Source organism: Euphorbia lathyris, chromosome 7, assembly GCF_963576675.1.
Source record: "Euphorbia lathyris chromosome 7, ddEupLath1.1, whole genome shotgun sequence".
Classification (NCBI taxonomy): Eukaryota; Viridiplantae; Streptophyta; class Magnoliopsida; order Malpighiales; family Euphorbiaceae; genus Euphorbia; species Euphorbia lathyris.
This window is the reverse complement of record NC_088916.1, coordinates 87,382,947-87,397,210: the sequence shown is the minus strand read 5'-3', so window position 1 is coordinate 87,397,210 and position 14,264 is coordinate 87,382,947. Positions and strand designations below refer to the sequence as shown.

General features: G+C 37.4%; 1 non-coding gene across 1 annotated transcript; it reads right to left on the bottom strand.

The window, feature by feature from the left end:
• Nucleotides 1–5,537: 5,537 nt before the first annotated feature.
• LOC136201610 (small nucleolar RNA R71) lies at nucleotides 5,538–5,644 on the bottom strand. Its single transcript, XR_010673957.1, has one exon. It is a non-coding gene; the product is annotated as a small nucleolar RNA R71 (small nucleolar RNA).
• Nucleotides 5,645–14,264: the final 8,620 nt, after the last annotated feature.

Genomic DNA, 14,264 nt, shown 5'->3' with positions numbered 1-14,264 from the left:
GAGAACAGAGTTGCAGAACGAATGAACAAAACTCTGTGTGAGCGTGCTAGAAGCATGAGGCTGAAGTGCGGACTTCCGAAGACGTTCTGGGCAGAAGCAGTTAACACTGCAGCATTCTTGATCAACAGAGGGCCATCGAGTCCCTTGGAGAGTGGCATTCCTGAAGAGGCTTGGAGTGCCAAACAGGTAAATCTATCCTTTCTACGAGTATTTGGATGTGATTCATATGTTCATATTGGTCCCCTTAAGAGAAGTAAGTTAGATGTGAAGTCTATTAAGTGCACGTTTATTGGATACGGTGGTAATGATTTCAGATATCGATTCTGGGACAGTCAGAACAGGAAGATTATTTGCAATTGGGATGTTGTTTTCAACGAGCAGATAATGTACAAGGATAGTCTGGGCGCATCTAATACTGGTGATGCAGGACCAGAGGTCGTGGACCTAGACATCACGAATTTTGGTGGGAGTAAGGAGGTAGTTGTGGAGGAGACAGTTGTGGTGGAGGCAGTTGTGGAGGAGGCAGTAAGGAGGTAGTTATGTTTTCAAAGCTTTATGAAGTCGATACACCTTGCACTCCTCTCCCTTCTTCACATATCCCTTTGGTTGTTCAACATACACTTTTTCACTAAGTTCACCATGTAGAAAAGCACATTTGACATCAAGTTGAAATATTTTCCAACCTTTGTGTGCGGCTACTGCAGTGATGGTTCGAACAATGTCTAGTCTTGCAACTGGAGCATAAACCTCTGAGTAGTCTAATCCTTCCCTTTGCGAGTACCCTTTTGCTACGAGGCGTGCTTTGTATTTTATCACCTCACCATGTTCATTCCTCTTAGTTTTGTAGATCCATTTGACCCCAATTTTCTTAGTACCGCTAGGTAAATCTGTTAGAACCTATGTCCTGTTCTTCTCAATACACTGAATTTCAGAATCCATTGCAATCCTCCATTTTTCTTCTTCAACAGCTTCTTCAAAGAATATAGGATCTTCAACATCACATCACTACAAGAAAATTGATTTTTGGTAACGGAAAAAGTTGTTGCCAAAAATATGTTTGGCAACGACATGTCATATTTTGCAACGACTTTTGGTCATTTTGATACATTCCGTTACTAAAGGTTTATGCAACGACTTTCTGTTGTTGCTAAAAATATATATTTGGCAACAAAACGCTTATTGTGAAATCTTTGTCTTTGCGAAATATTGATCGTAGGTGAGAGAATGAAAGTTGTCTTTTGCTATAAGTGTCAGCGTTTCTATATATTATAACGTTTCACAACAAGTTTTGACGTTGTTATATATGTTGGTATTTTGCAACAACATTTATTGTTGCTGTTTATTTTGACGTTTCGTAACAACACCTGTCGTTGCTATATATTTTCCTATTGCGCAGCAATACCATCGTTGCTAATATTATATTAATAGTAACAACTTTCATGTTGCCAAAGTAATTTTTTACTTTTTTTTGTTTTCCAATTATTTTAGAAATTATGATATGTTTTTATTAATTTATTTTGGACTTTCCTGTTGACGGTTCTTGAAACGTTTGGGTTTTCTATTACTTTTAGAGATTGGATTCTTAACATCCTATCCTCATCACGGATTTCAGTTATGCTGGGCGGAGCCCCCAAAGGCTATGTTAGTTGCTCGAGAGGAGTTAGACATGGAGATCCCCATTCCCCTATTTTGTTCGGAATCGCTGAGGACTTTTTTTCCAGATGGATGTCGAATCTTGAAACTGAGGGAGCTTTCACTCCTATGTGTTATTCCGGTGGCAACAAATTTTCTTTCCCATCTTCTGTATACTGACGATGTCCTAATTTTTGGGGTTGCCTCCATGAGGAATATTCGCACTCTCAAGTCCGTGTTTCAATTTTATGGTTCAGTCTCGGGTCAACAGGTGAGTTGGAACAAATCGTCAATCTATCTTGGTAAATTTGTCACTCGAACCCGTGCGAACCGCCTCCCGCATTTCCTATGGATCCAGGAGGAAAAGCTACCGTTCACCTATTTGGGTGTGCCAGTCTTTAAGGGAGCTCCAATAGCTCGGTTGCCCTGCAGCCTGGCCGACAAGTTCCTTAGGCAATTCAGTAAATGTAAAGGGACTGCCCTTTCGCTTGCAGGAAGGCTAACTCTTGTGAAATCTGCTGTGACAAGGGCCTTAGTTCATTCTTTTCTTGTCTACAAATGGCCGGTAAGCCTTCTTAAGAAATTAAACAGATGTGTCCGGAACTTCTTGTGGACGGGCTGCACTGATAAACGAAAGCTGGTTACGGTGCCATGCCATGTCGGTTGCCAAAGTTTGGAAGCCGGGGGGCTTGGTATCAAGGATTACAGGCTTTTTAATCAGGCATTGCTAGGGAAAATGAGTTGGGATCTGCTACAGGGTGATAGCTGGATCATCAACTTACTGAAATGTCAGTTTTTTTCAAGCACAGGGTCCCGAAACCTTCAATTGCACCTTCTTCAATATGGTCGTCCTGTAGGCTGTCATATGCTACAGTGAGAGGCCATTCGCGTTGGTGGATTGGTCAAGTATCCCGTCTGAACTTTTGGACGGACAGTTGGATCCACCCTACTATGGCTGAGCAACTCGGCTGGTCACCTGCACGTCAGCGGCAAACGTTCAGCAGTGTGGATCATTTCCTGACTGACTCGTCCTGGCACCACATTGACCAGCTCCCGACGGCAGTCCAGGGTAATATTCTCACGGTTTCGCGTGGCTTAGATCCCAGTGACTTGTGCATTTGGAAACCTTCTACTAAAGGAAAATTCACGGTCAAGGAGATGTATCAAGCCCTTTGTACGGAGCTGACCCCGGTTAATTGGCACCGGTTTGTATGGGGAACTCACATCCCACCGTCCCGTTCAATAACCTTATGGAAGGTGATGTATGGTAAAATCTTAACACAGAACATTCTTCAGCAGAAAGGAATCCATCTAGTTTCCCGGTGTGTTTTGTGTCTATCATCGGTGGAAAGCATTGATCATCTTTTTCTGCAATGTTCATTCGCAAGACGGCTTTGGTAGGAAATTGGGTCTATTTTCAGTCAGCGGCTAATGCAAAATGACAATTTCGATATTTTTTTAACAGACTCATTCGATGCAGGTTTGGTGCTCAAGTGGCTGCTGTTTGGAGTTTGGCTGTCGTGAGCTGCGTATGGCTGATCTGGCGAACGAAGCCTTTATTTGGCACGGAGCTCCCTTCAATCCAAATCGGTCTCCATATGCTAACCCGCCAAATTCGGGAAGCAAATAGGAAAGTGTTAAGCCCAAAATATACCTAAAATATCATTAACATTTACATCATTTTTATTACAAATTCGTGTTATTTATATCTGTTTAGATTACTTTTACTCTCGAATATCTTTCTTTCTTGCAAGGTACCTAAATATTTGGTAAAATCCAAATAGGAACGAAAAAGGATCTAAAACAGAAGAAAAACCCTATAAAAGGAGTCAAAGACGACGTAAATCGAAAGCGCTAAGTCGAAGACACGAATGAAAGCTAAGAAGTGAGAAAAATCACCGGGCCGCGACAGTGGATCCTCAACCCGCGGCCGCGACACGCGTGGTATAGCTATTTCTCCCCTTCGTCCGAAGCTCAACTCAATGCTACGTCATTCACGGCCGCGGATTACCATCCTCGGTAAGTGCAGAAAATTTACAAAGAGCATTTAACACATGCTGAAAATCCAAGAAACGCGTTCGTTCAAGTGGATAAAGACGTCCTTTCACAACGGACACGACTCTTAACCAACGGATACATCACTTCAAACACAACCCTTCAACATCTATAAATAAAGAGTTGATGTTGAGAAAAAGTGGCTGTGAAATGTTATAATATAGATATAGAATCAGAGCGTAGAACTTATGTCGAAGTTCTAAGTAAACACATTTCGAGAGTTAGAAATTAGATTCTGTACAAAACAAGATGAGGTACACATATTGTTTATAGTTTAATTACAACTCAGTAGCGTTTAGACATTGTTCCAGTTTTAGTTTGCATCATGGTAGTGGCCGACCGAATCCCTATTACGAAGTTACAGCGAGAAGATTGAGTAGAGTGTTCACACCTGAGCCTGACAACCTCTTAGGAAACCCAAGGAAGCGGAACCGATCAAGCCCTTCACTTGCACGCCCTCGAAGAACTCGATGCTCCTTGTTCTCTGTAAACTTGTATCAATTTATATTTCATCTAATAAAGTCCGTTCTATTCGACAAATCGTTATGCAGCACTTATGGTAACCAATCCAATATAAGTGAGGCTGGTGTTTTCATTAATATGCACTTGAATTCAAAATCATTACAAGGAAACTTTGTTGAACACTTAGGCAAATTATCATCTCGAAAGAGTTTTAATTTGAGTAAGGGCCACTATCCCGAAAGGGTTTTGTCGCGTTCAAAGCCAATTAATTAGAGGTTCTGTCATTTATTTCATCATCATAATTGATACAAAGTTTAAGTTGTTTTCTTTGCTTAATGCAAATGAATAAATTCTTTCGTTTTTCTAAAAAGTTCTAAATGTTCCTGTTTTGTAAAATTCATCCTTAAAATCAGAAGACCTTTCTAACAATCGATTTATTCTAAATATAAAATCTTATTCCAGCATTTTCAAATACTCAAAGTTCACAAATTCAATTAAACAAATTTCCTAAATTCAATTAAACCAATTTTCACTTTTCATTTACATTTAATAGTAAATCTAACTAGTTCGAAATTAACAAATTCAAAAAATAAGTTTTTTCGTTAAAAAACGTATCCCTGTGGGATCGATATTTTTATTACTACAAGCGAAACCGTGCACTTGCGGAAATCGCTCAACAAGTTTTTGGCGCCGTTGCCGGGGATACGCCAAAATTTTTGACAAAATTTTTATTTTTCGTATTTTATTTTCGAATATAGGTTTATACATTATTTTTATACAATTTTTATATTTTATTTATTTTCAGTTATATAACATACTTGTTTTCAATTTTGTTTTGAAGGTAGTTTGGCTCGTGTAACAATTTCAAGTTCATGCGCAGTTTGCGAAATTCGGGCACGCCACCAGATCCTTTAGATCCAGAAATTGAAAGAACACTTAAGAAAAACAAGAAAAACAAGAAAAACAAAGACAAAACACCCTTAAAAACCAAAGTAGACCAGCCAGAGATTATGGCCGATCCACCGACACTTATGGATTATGCTAGGCCAGGAATGACCGGTGTAACTAATAGTGTAGTTAGACCCCGTATAAACGCAAATCAATTTGAAATTAAGCCTGCTTTGCTTAATATGTTGCAAAACAACGTAACGTTTTATGGACTACCTAACGAAAACCCTAATGCACATTTGACAAATTTCTTAGAAATTTGTGACACTTTTAAAATTACTGATGTAACAGCCGAAGCAATCAAACTTCGCCTCTTTCCTTTCACTTTGAAGGATAAGGCAAAAATTTGGTTAACTTCTATGCCTGCTGCAACATTTGAAACTTGGGACCAATTAGCCCAAGCATTTTTACAAAAATATTTTCCCTTAGCAAAAACCGCAAGAGTCATCAAAGAGTTGACATCTTTTACACAAAATGATAATGAAACTCTTTATGAAGCTTGGGAACGTTTTAAAGAACTTCAATGTTTATGCCCACACCACCAACTGCCAGATGCACTTTTAATGCAGACATTCTATAATGGATTAAATCCTACAACTAGAGGTTCATTAGATGCTATGTCTGGAGGGTTATTTATGAAGAAGACGTCCGCCCAAGCAAGAGAACTTTTGGAAGAAATGGCAATCAACAGCAGTATGTGGCCCGCCGAGCGTGGCCATATACCGACGGCGAAACCATCATCCTCAGGTACATCATCGGTTAAAGGTATAATGAATCTTGATCCTGTAGCAATGTTACAAGCCCAATTTTCTGCCTTATCGCACAAAATTGATAAATTTATGGCACCATGCGATCCTAATGATCCAATCCAGAGAGACATTGATTACGAAGGTATGAATGAGATAGAACAGGTAAATTTTGTCCAAGGACAAAACCAAACTACTAATCCTTATTCTAATACTTATAATCCTGGATGGAGAAATCATCCTAACTTTAACTGGAAAGATGGTAATAATAATAATAATGCAAATGCTAATCAATATCGGATAAATAATTATCAAAATCAAACAAGAGATACGATTAGCACTTTATCTTCAAAAATCGACAAATTTATTGATGCTATGAATGGAAAGGTAAGTAATCAAGACGATGGTTTTAAACGGATCGAAAATAAATTCGATCAGCTTATCAAAAACCAATCATTTAGCATCCATAATTTGGAGGTTCAAATTGGACAACTTGCTAAATCAATTCCATCCCGCAAAGAGGGAAGTCTTCCCAGCCAAACGGAAGAAAATCCGAAAGAGCATGTTAAGGCTATCACTCTTCGCTCAGGAAAAAACTACATAGGTCCGGAAATGCCCGGAAATTCAACTTTACCTGGAAATGATTTACCAAAATCCAAAGAAGATACATTAAAACAAAAAGATACAAAAATTGACTCGAATCCAAAACCTTTTGTACCAAAACCACCTTTTCCACACAGGGTCCGAAATAAGGACCATGATAAACAACTTTTATCATTTTTAGATAAACTTAAAAATTTGCATATAAATTTAACATTCATGGATGCAATTACGCAAATTCCTAACTATGGAAAATTCTTGAAAGATTTAATCTCAAAAAAGATTAGTTGGGAAGGAATTTCATCCATTTCACTTTCTGAAGAATGTAGTTCGATAGTATCAAGCAAATTACCTACTAAACTCAAAGATCCCGGATGCTTTACCATTCCGTGTACTTTGGGAAATATGAAATTCCCAAGTTGTCTTTGTGATTTAGGAGCTAGTATAAACTTGATGCCATTGTCTATTTTTGAGAAATTAGGTTTAGAAGAAGACATCAAGCGTACCAATATGGTTTTGCAATTAGCGGATCAATCCACTAAAAGACCATATGGTATAATTGAAGACGTTTTGGTGAAAGTTGACAAATTTATTTTTCCTACTGACTTTGTTATCTTAGATTTTGCTTATGATGCTAATTGTCCACTAATCTTTGGTAGACCATTCATGAACACGGGACGTGCTCTAGTTGATGTGTCGGAAGGAAAAGTAGTTTTAAGAATAGGTGACGATAAGATCGAGTTCGATATGAATCAAGCAATGAAATATCCTATGGAGGATTTCGCTTGTATGAAGCTTGATTTAGTTGAAGAATGTGTTAATGAAATTGTTCAAAGAGAAGAAATAATGGAACCTATAATGGGTGAAGAATTAGAAGATAAGGACCCAGAGCCCTTAATTCGAGAAGATGGACCAGTTCCGCCTTCAGTAATAGTTCCACCTAAATTAGAACTTAAAGAATTACCAAACCATCTGAGATACACTTTCCTAGGCGGAAGTGATACTCTACATATAATCATCTCTAACAAATTAACAGAAAATCAAGAAGAAAAATTGAAAGAAGTTGTTAGAAATAGAATAGGAAGTATGGGATGGCAGATTTCAGATTTAAAAGGAATTAATCCTAGTATTGTAATGCATAGGATTCACTTAGAAGAAGATAAGCCACCTAAAGCGGATAGACAAAGACGTTTAAATCCGAACATGAAAGAAGTAGTAAAAAATGAGATTACTAAACTTTTAGACAATGGAATCATTTATCCTATTTCGGATAGTGAATGGGTTAGTCCAATCCATTGTGTACCCAAAAAGGGAGGTATAACTGTAGTAAGGAATGATGAAGGTGAATTAATACCTACGCGAACCACCACCGGTTCGAGGGTTTGTATAGATTATAGGAACCTAAATAAGGCAACTCGGAAAGATCACTTTCCTTTACCTTTCATCGATCAAATGATCGAAAGGATATCCGGTCATGCATTTTATTGTTTTATTGATGGCTATTCCGGATTCTTTCAAATATATATTTACCCGGATGACCAAGATAAAACAACCTTCACATGTCCTTATGGAACATTTGCATATAGAACAATGCCTTTTGGTCTATGTAATGCACCAGCAACTTTTCAACGTTGTATGACTGCAATTTTTAATGATTTCATCGAAGATATCATGGAAGTATTTATGGATGATTTTTCAGTTTATGGAGATTCTTTTGATGCATGTTTTAAAAACTTAGATAAAGTTCTTTCTAGATGCGAAGAAACGAATTTAGTATTAAATTGGGAAAAATGTCATTTCATGGTTGACGAAGGAATTGTTTTAGGTCATAAAATATCCGAAAAAGGATTAGAAGTGGATAGAGCAAAAACTTCAGTAATAGAAAAATTACCCCCACCAACAACTGTCAAGGGAGTAAGATCTTTTCTAGGACATGCAGGTTTTTACAGAAGATTTATAAAAAACTTTTCTGTAATTTCCAAACCACTTACTAATTTACTTATGAAGGATTCAACCTTCGACTTTAATGAAGATTGCATTAAAGCTTTCGAAACATTGAAAACAGCCTTAGTCAGTGCACCCATAATTGCTAAGCCCGATTGGGATTTACCTTTTGAAATCATGTGTGATGCAAGTGACCTAGCAGTGGGATGTGTTTTAGGTCAAAGAAAGGATAAAAGATTACATGTTATTTATTATGCAAGTCACACATTGTCCGGTGCACAATTAAATTACACAACAACAGAAAAAGAGATGTTAGCCGTAGTATTTGCATGTGATAAGTTTAGGTCATACTTGTTAGGATCTAAAGTTATTATTTATACAGATCACGCAACTTTACGTTATCTGTTTGCTAAGAAAGATGCAAAACCGCGTCTGATTAGATGGGTTTTGTTGTTACAAGAATTTGATATAGAAATTAAAGACAAAAAGGGAGTAGAAAACCTTGTCGCCGATCATCTATCGAGACTAGAAGATGAAAACGGTCCTATAGGTGAAACTGTCGGTATACGAGATGATTTCCCCGATGAACATCTCTATCAAGTAGAAAGTATCATGTCACCATGGTATGCAGATTTTGCTAATTATCTTGCAACCGATATTGTTCCGGAAGGATTATCTTCCCAACAAAGGAAGAAATTTTTCTTCGATATTAAACAATATTTTTGGGAAGATCCCTTTCTATTCAAATCATGTGGTGACGGGATAATTAGGAGATGTGTTGGAGAAAATGAATATGAATCTATAATAACAGAATGTCATTCCAGCTCATATGGAGGACATAATGGAGTTAATAAAACGGTAGCTAAAATATTAGAATGTGGTTTCTTTTGGCCTACAATGTTTAAGGACGTTGGTTCATTTATTACTCGTTGTGATAAATGCCAAAGAACGGGAAATTTAGGAAGGAAAGATGAGATGCCCCTCAAAAACGTGTTGGAAGTTGAAATCTTCGACATGTGGGGAATTGATTTCATGGGACCTTTTCCGCCTTCCAATGGTAAAACTTACATATTAGTAGCCGTTGATTATGTTTCGAAGTGGGTTGAAGCAATTGCAACCCCTACGAATGATTCTAAAGTAGTTATTAATTTTCTTGACGATATATTTTATAGATTCGGTTGTCCTAGATTCGTTGTTAGTGATGGCGGTACCCATTTCATAAATCGAAATTTTGATATGCTTATGAAAAAATATGGAGTACGCCACCGCGTGTCAACGCCATACCATCCTCAGTCGAATGGTCAGACGGAGATCTCAAATAGAGAACTCAAATGGATTCTAGAGAAAACTGTTTCATCATCAAGAAAAGATTGGTCACAAAAACTCAATAATGCGCTATGGGCATACCGTACTGCATTTAAATCACCAATAGGAATGACTCCATACCATTTGGTATATGGAAAAGCATGTCATTTACCAGTTGAATTAGAACATAAAGCCTATTGGGCTATTAGAAAACTTAATTTTGATTTACAACAAGCAGGAAAGAAACGTTTGCTCAATTTAAATGAGTTAGATGAGTTACGACATCTATCGTATGAAAATGCGAGGATTTATAAAGAAAAAGTGAAAAAATGGCACGATGCCAAGATCAAAGTCAAACACTTTAATGTCGGAGATAAGGTGCTGTTATTTAATTCACGGCTTCGTATATTTCCAGGAAAACTTAAGTCCAGATGGGACAGACCGTATTTAGTCGTCAAAACATTCGACTATGGTTCTTTGGAACTTGAGGAAACCAACGGTAATCGTTTTAAAGTTAACGGTAATCGATGTAAAATTTATTACGAAAATATTTCCGAAATAGGAACTAATTTCGTAACAAGATTTCCTGACATATAAATCATTTCATTTTTCTAATAGTTAGTTTTTATTATTTTTTATTTTTATTTTTGTTTTGTTTAGATTATATCATTTTATATTAGAATTTTAGATATAGAAAAATATATACAAGTCATGATTTTAATTAATTTTTAGGAATTTAATGAGAATTAGAAGAAATTCAGTGATTCTCAGTTGAGAATTTGAAATTCTCAGTTGAGGATTCACATATATAGAATTCTTAAGGAGGTAAGAAATTTCTGAACTTATAGAGAATTTAAAATTCTCAGTTGAGAATTTGGGTATAATTAGTAGCCAGGAAAATTTCTGGACTTGTAGAGGATTTCAGATTCTCAGTTGAGAATTCTGATTTCAAATTGAAAGGAAAATTTCTGAACTTACCGAGGATGAGGATTCTCGGTAGAGGATCAGAAATTTGGAGTTTTGACAACTGATTTCCGCAAGGAAATCAGCGTGTCGCGACCGCGGGTCAGCATCCTCGGTCGCGACACGGGGAAATTATGCAAAAATTGACCCTTTTTCCAGCAGATGCAACTCTTCAGAAACGAAGCATTAAGTTTCTTCATTTCTAAAAGGTCTGTTTCATGCCTTTTCATTTCAAAAACAACACCTCTTTTCGTCCTAGGATCTTATAAATAGGTTCTAGAGGTTCAGTTTTCTGTCATTTTCTTTTCATCTCAATCAGAACAATTCTCTGATTTTCTTACCATTCAACAATCCAGAAACTAAGTTCAGAACCTTTCTTCCTTAATCATTCCAAACACCATGACTTCCTCAAACACTTCATCTAAGAAAGTTATTGCTTCACGCAATAAGCATGTTGATATATCAGAGCGTTACAGATGTAACTTTCCCATCTTTAATCATGATGAGGGAAGGCGATTCTTGAGGCTTCGATACACATTCTTTGTCGGAATGCTATACATGGATGACTTTCTTAACGATCAGTTGGGAATTAAAGAAGATATGAGTCGCTACATGGAACGCTTAGGATGGACCAGATTTGTTGATATGAAGTTTCCTATAATTGGAGACTGGATATTAGAGTTCTTCTATACGGTTCGCTTTGTTAACAAGCATCGGGTGCGTCTTAGTTTTCGTCGGGATGGCAAAACTTTCACTTTTGGATATCCAGAATTACATGCTTGGTTTGGTTTTCCCTTGAAGGATACTACCAAACGTCATCATGGAAGAGATATGACGTCCACTGATATTTGGCAAATGCTCACCGGCATCTGGCCTTTCCACCCAAAACTTGCCTATAATAAGTCTTTCTATTCCAACTCTATGCTATATTTGCATAAGTTTCTGAGTCACAGCCTGTTCGGTCGCACGTTCAGTAGTGTCGTCCAAGAATCTGATCTTTATGTCCTTGGCGATATATTTCAAGGCAACGTGGTTGATTCTTCAAAAATTCTGAATGGAGGGTCTTGTTGCCGCATCTAGATCCAAGGCTAAGAAGGTTGGATTCGGGAATATTGTATGTGGAATAATTCTAGGGACCAAGGGAAGTATTTCTGTTCCTTGGAGTGATGCTGAGTCTTTCCCAATGCTAGACTATGAGTTTTTACAATATGAAGGTCTAGTGAAACGAGTATTTCGATCAGGACCCAATTTTCTTTCTGCACAAGAACGTCAAGCCTTCGTGCAGTTGAAAATAGAACGCTATAGGGCTAAGAAAATCCCGATTGAAAGGGACGAATTTTTAGCATAGCTTTTGTTTTGTTTGTTTGTAAATATGTTTCTATTCAATAAAAAATCTTTCTCTTTTGCATTATTTCCTGTTTTTGATTATTTGGTTAAACTAACATTTAATTCCATAATTCTAAACTAATGCACTTATTAAATGCAAACTTAATCCATTCATTACTAATTAAATGATTAATAACTAAGTTTCAATTCCTTAAATAAAGATTCATTTAACTTACATTAATACATGCACATAAATGCTTCAATTAATTTTAGTTCCAAACCTTTCCTATTCTTAATTTAACATCCATTAATTAAAGCATTTTTCATTTATTTTTCCATTAATAAGGATAAACCTTTGGTTTTCCTTATCATTTAATGTTTTACATTTATGTTTTTAAGTACAGATAACATTTTTAAGGAGTTCAGGATAGGATTTATCAAGAAAATGCACGAAATGAAGTTAATATGCAGATTTGGGTAGCCACGAGGTGATTCGCGGCCGAGAATTAATGGATTCTCGGTAACTTCAGCAAATTTACTCCAAATTCAGACAAAAAATTCGCTGACAAACGCGATTCGCGGCCGCGAATGGTGTATTTCTCGGTAACTTCAGCAAATTCCCACAACAATTCAAAGAAAAAATTGGCTGAAAAACGCGATCCGCGGCCGCGGATACACATCCACGACCGCGACACGCGTGTTAAAGGCAACTCCAAGTCCGGATTTTTGGCCTAATTTTCAACCTTTTTCCTATTCAACCTCTACCTATTACTCTTCCTATTCCTCCTCTACTTACACCTCTTCCTATTCCAACTATACTCATTACTCTTCCTATTCCTACTCTACCTATTAAACTTCCTCTTCAAACCCTATATATATACCTATTCCTTACACAACCCTTACACCACCTCCAATTTTAACCAATTCCCTACTCTTACCTCTTCCCAATACTTCACTTTTATTCTTCCCAATTTCATCATTACCATTTTTAATCACTTACCCCTTTCAATTCAAGTCTACATACAACACTTCTACTTCATCTTCAACCTCAAGCTTTTCTCTCCTTTCATCTTTTTCATCTAAACCCTAAACACCATAACCATGCCTAGAGCAAAGCGTGTTGGACACAAGCCGACTGTCATTGAGGCTAATCGCCTAAGGATTAGTTGCGGGGCTTATTTCGACATTCATTCTGAAGAAGAAGTTGGACGTTTCAAGCACTTTTCAAACGCCAATCGTAAGTTCGTGGATATGCAGTTTCTTGACTTTGATTCGGTAAGGAAGTTGAACTTCACTACACAAATTACTGCTTTTATTGAAACTTTGGGATGGGAAACTTTTGCTTCTATGCGTTTTCCACAAATTCAAGAGTATGTGGTTGAATTTTTGGTTACTTTGACGATGAACAAAAAGAGGACTGAAATTTCTTTTCGGAATAATGGTGTCATCTATACCGTTGATTATGAGGCTATGGGTAACATGTTTGGTTTCCCTACTAGTGATTTTTATGATAAGCCTCGGGATTTTGACAATAACTCTTTTTGGCAAACTCTTTCCGACCAAACTTCTTTTGATTCTAAAAACACTTCAAGCAAGTTGATTAAGGACAATTGTGTGTTCTTCTTTCACAAGTATTTGAGTTTTTCACTTTTTGGTCGTGTTGAGAGTTCGAAGATTCAAGTCCGGGATTTGTTTGTTTGGGATTGTTTGTTCAAGGGTTTACGGGTTGATAGCATTGGAATGATTTTTGACAATTTATATCGTGCTTCGAGGGCTCATACCACTCAAGTCCCTCTCGGTAATTTCATAACCGCTATTGTTTTGGGAGCACGGGATGAATTGGCTACTTTTGATATGTCCACCTACCATGGATATGTTCCGGTTTTGGACATTGCGGCTCTTGAGCGGGCTCATTTGTTGGTTTCTGCGGCTCCTTCGGTTTTTATTTCTTATGCTACCCGTATTGCTCATCTTCGTGGCACTATGGGTGGAGGTGCTTCTAGTTCTCATAATGTAGGTACCGAGGAAGAAGGAGCGGAGGACGGAGCGAAAGATGCCCCACAAGCCCAAGCAACACACGATAATGATCCGGTGGATTTAAGGAGAATTTTGAACCAAATCAATGCCAATAATCGGCAAATGAATTTACGGATTGATGATTTGGTGGAGAAGAACATGGTGATGAATGACAACCTCAATTCTTTGAGGCGTGCGCATAGATCGACTCGGCATCGGATGCTTTCGTTTTTCCGACGCCGAAATGTGGAAACTTCACCAACACCT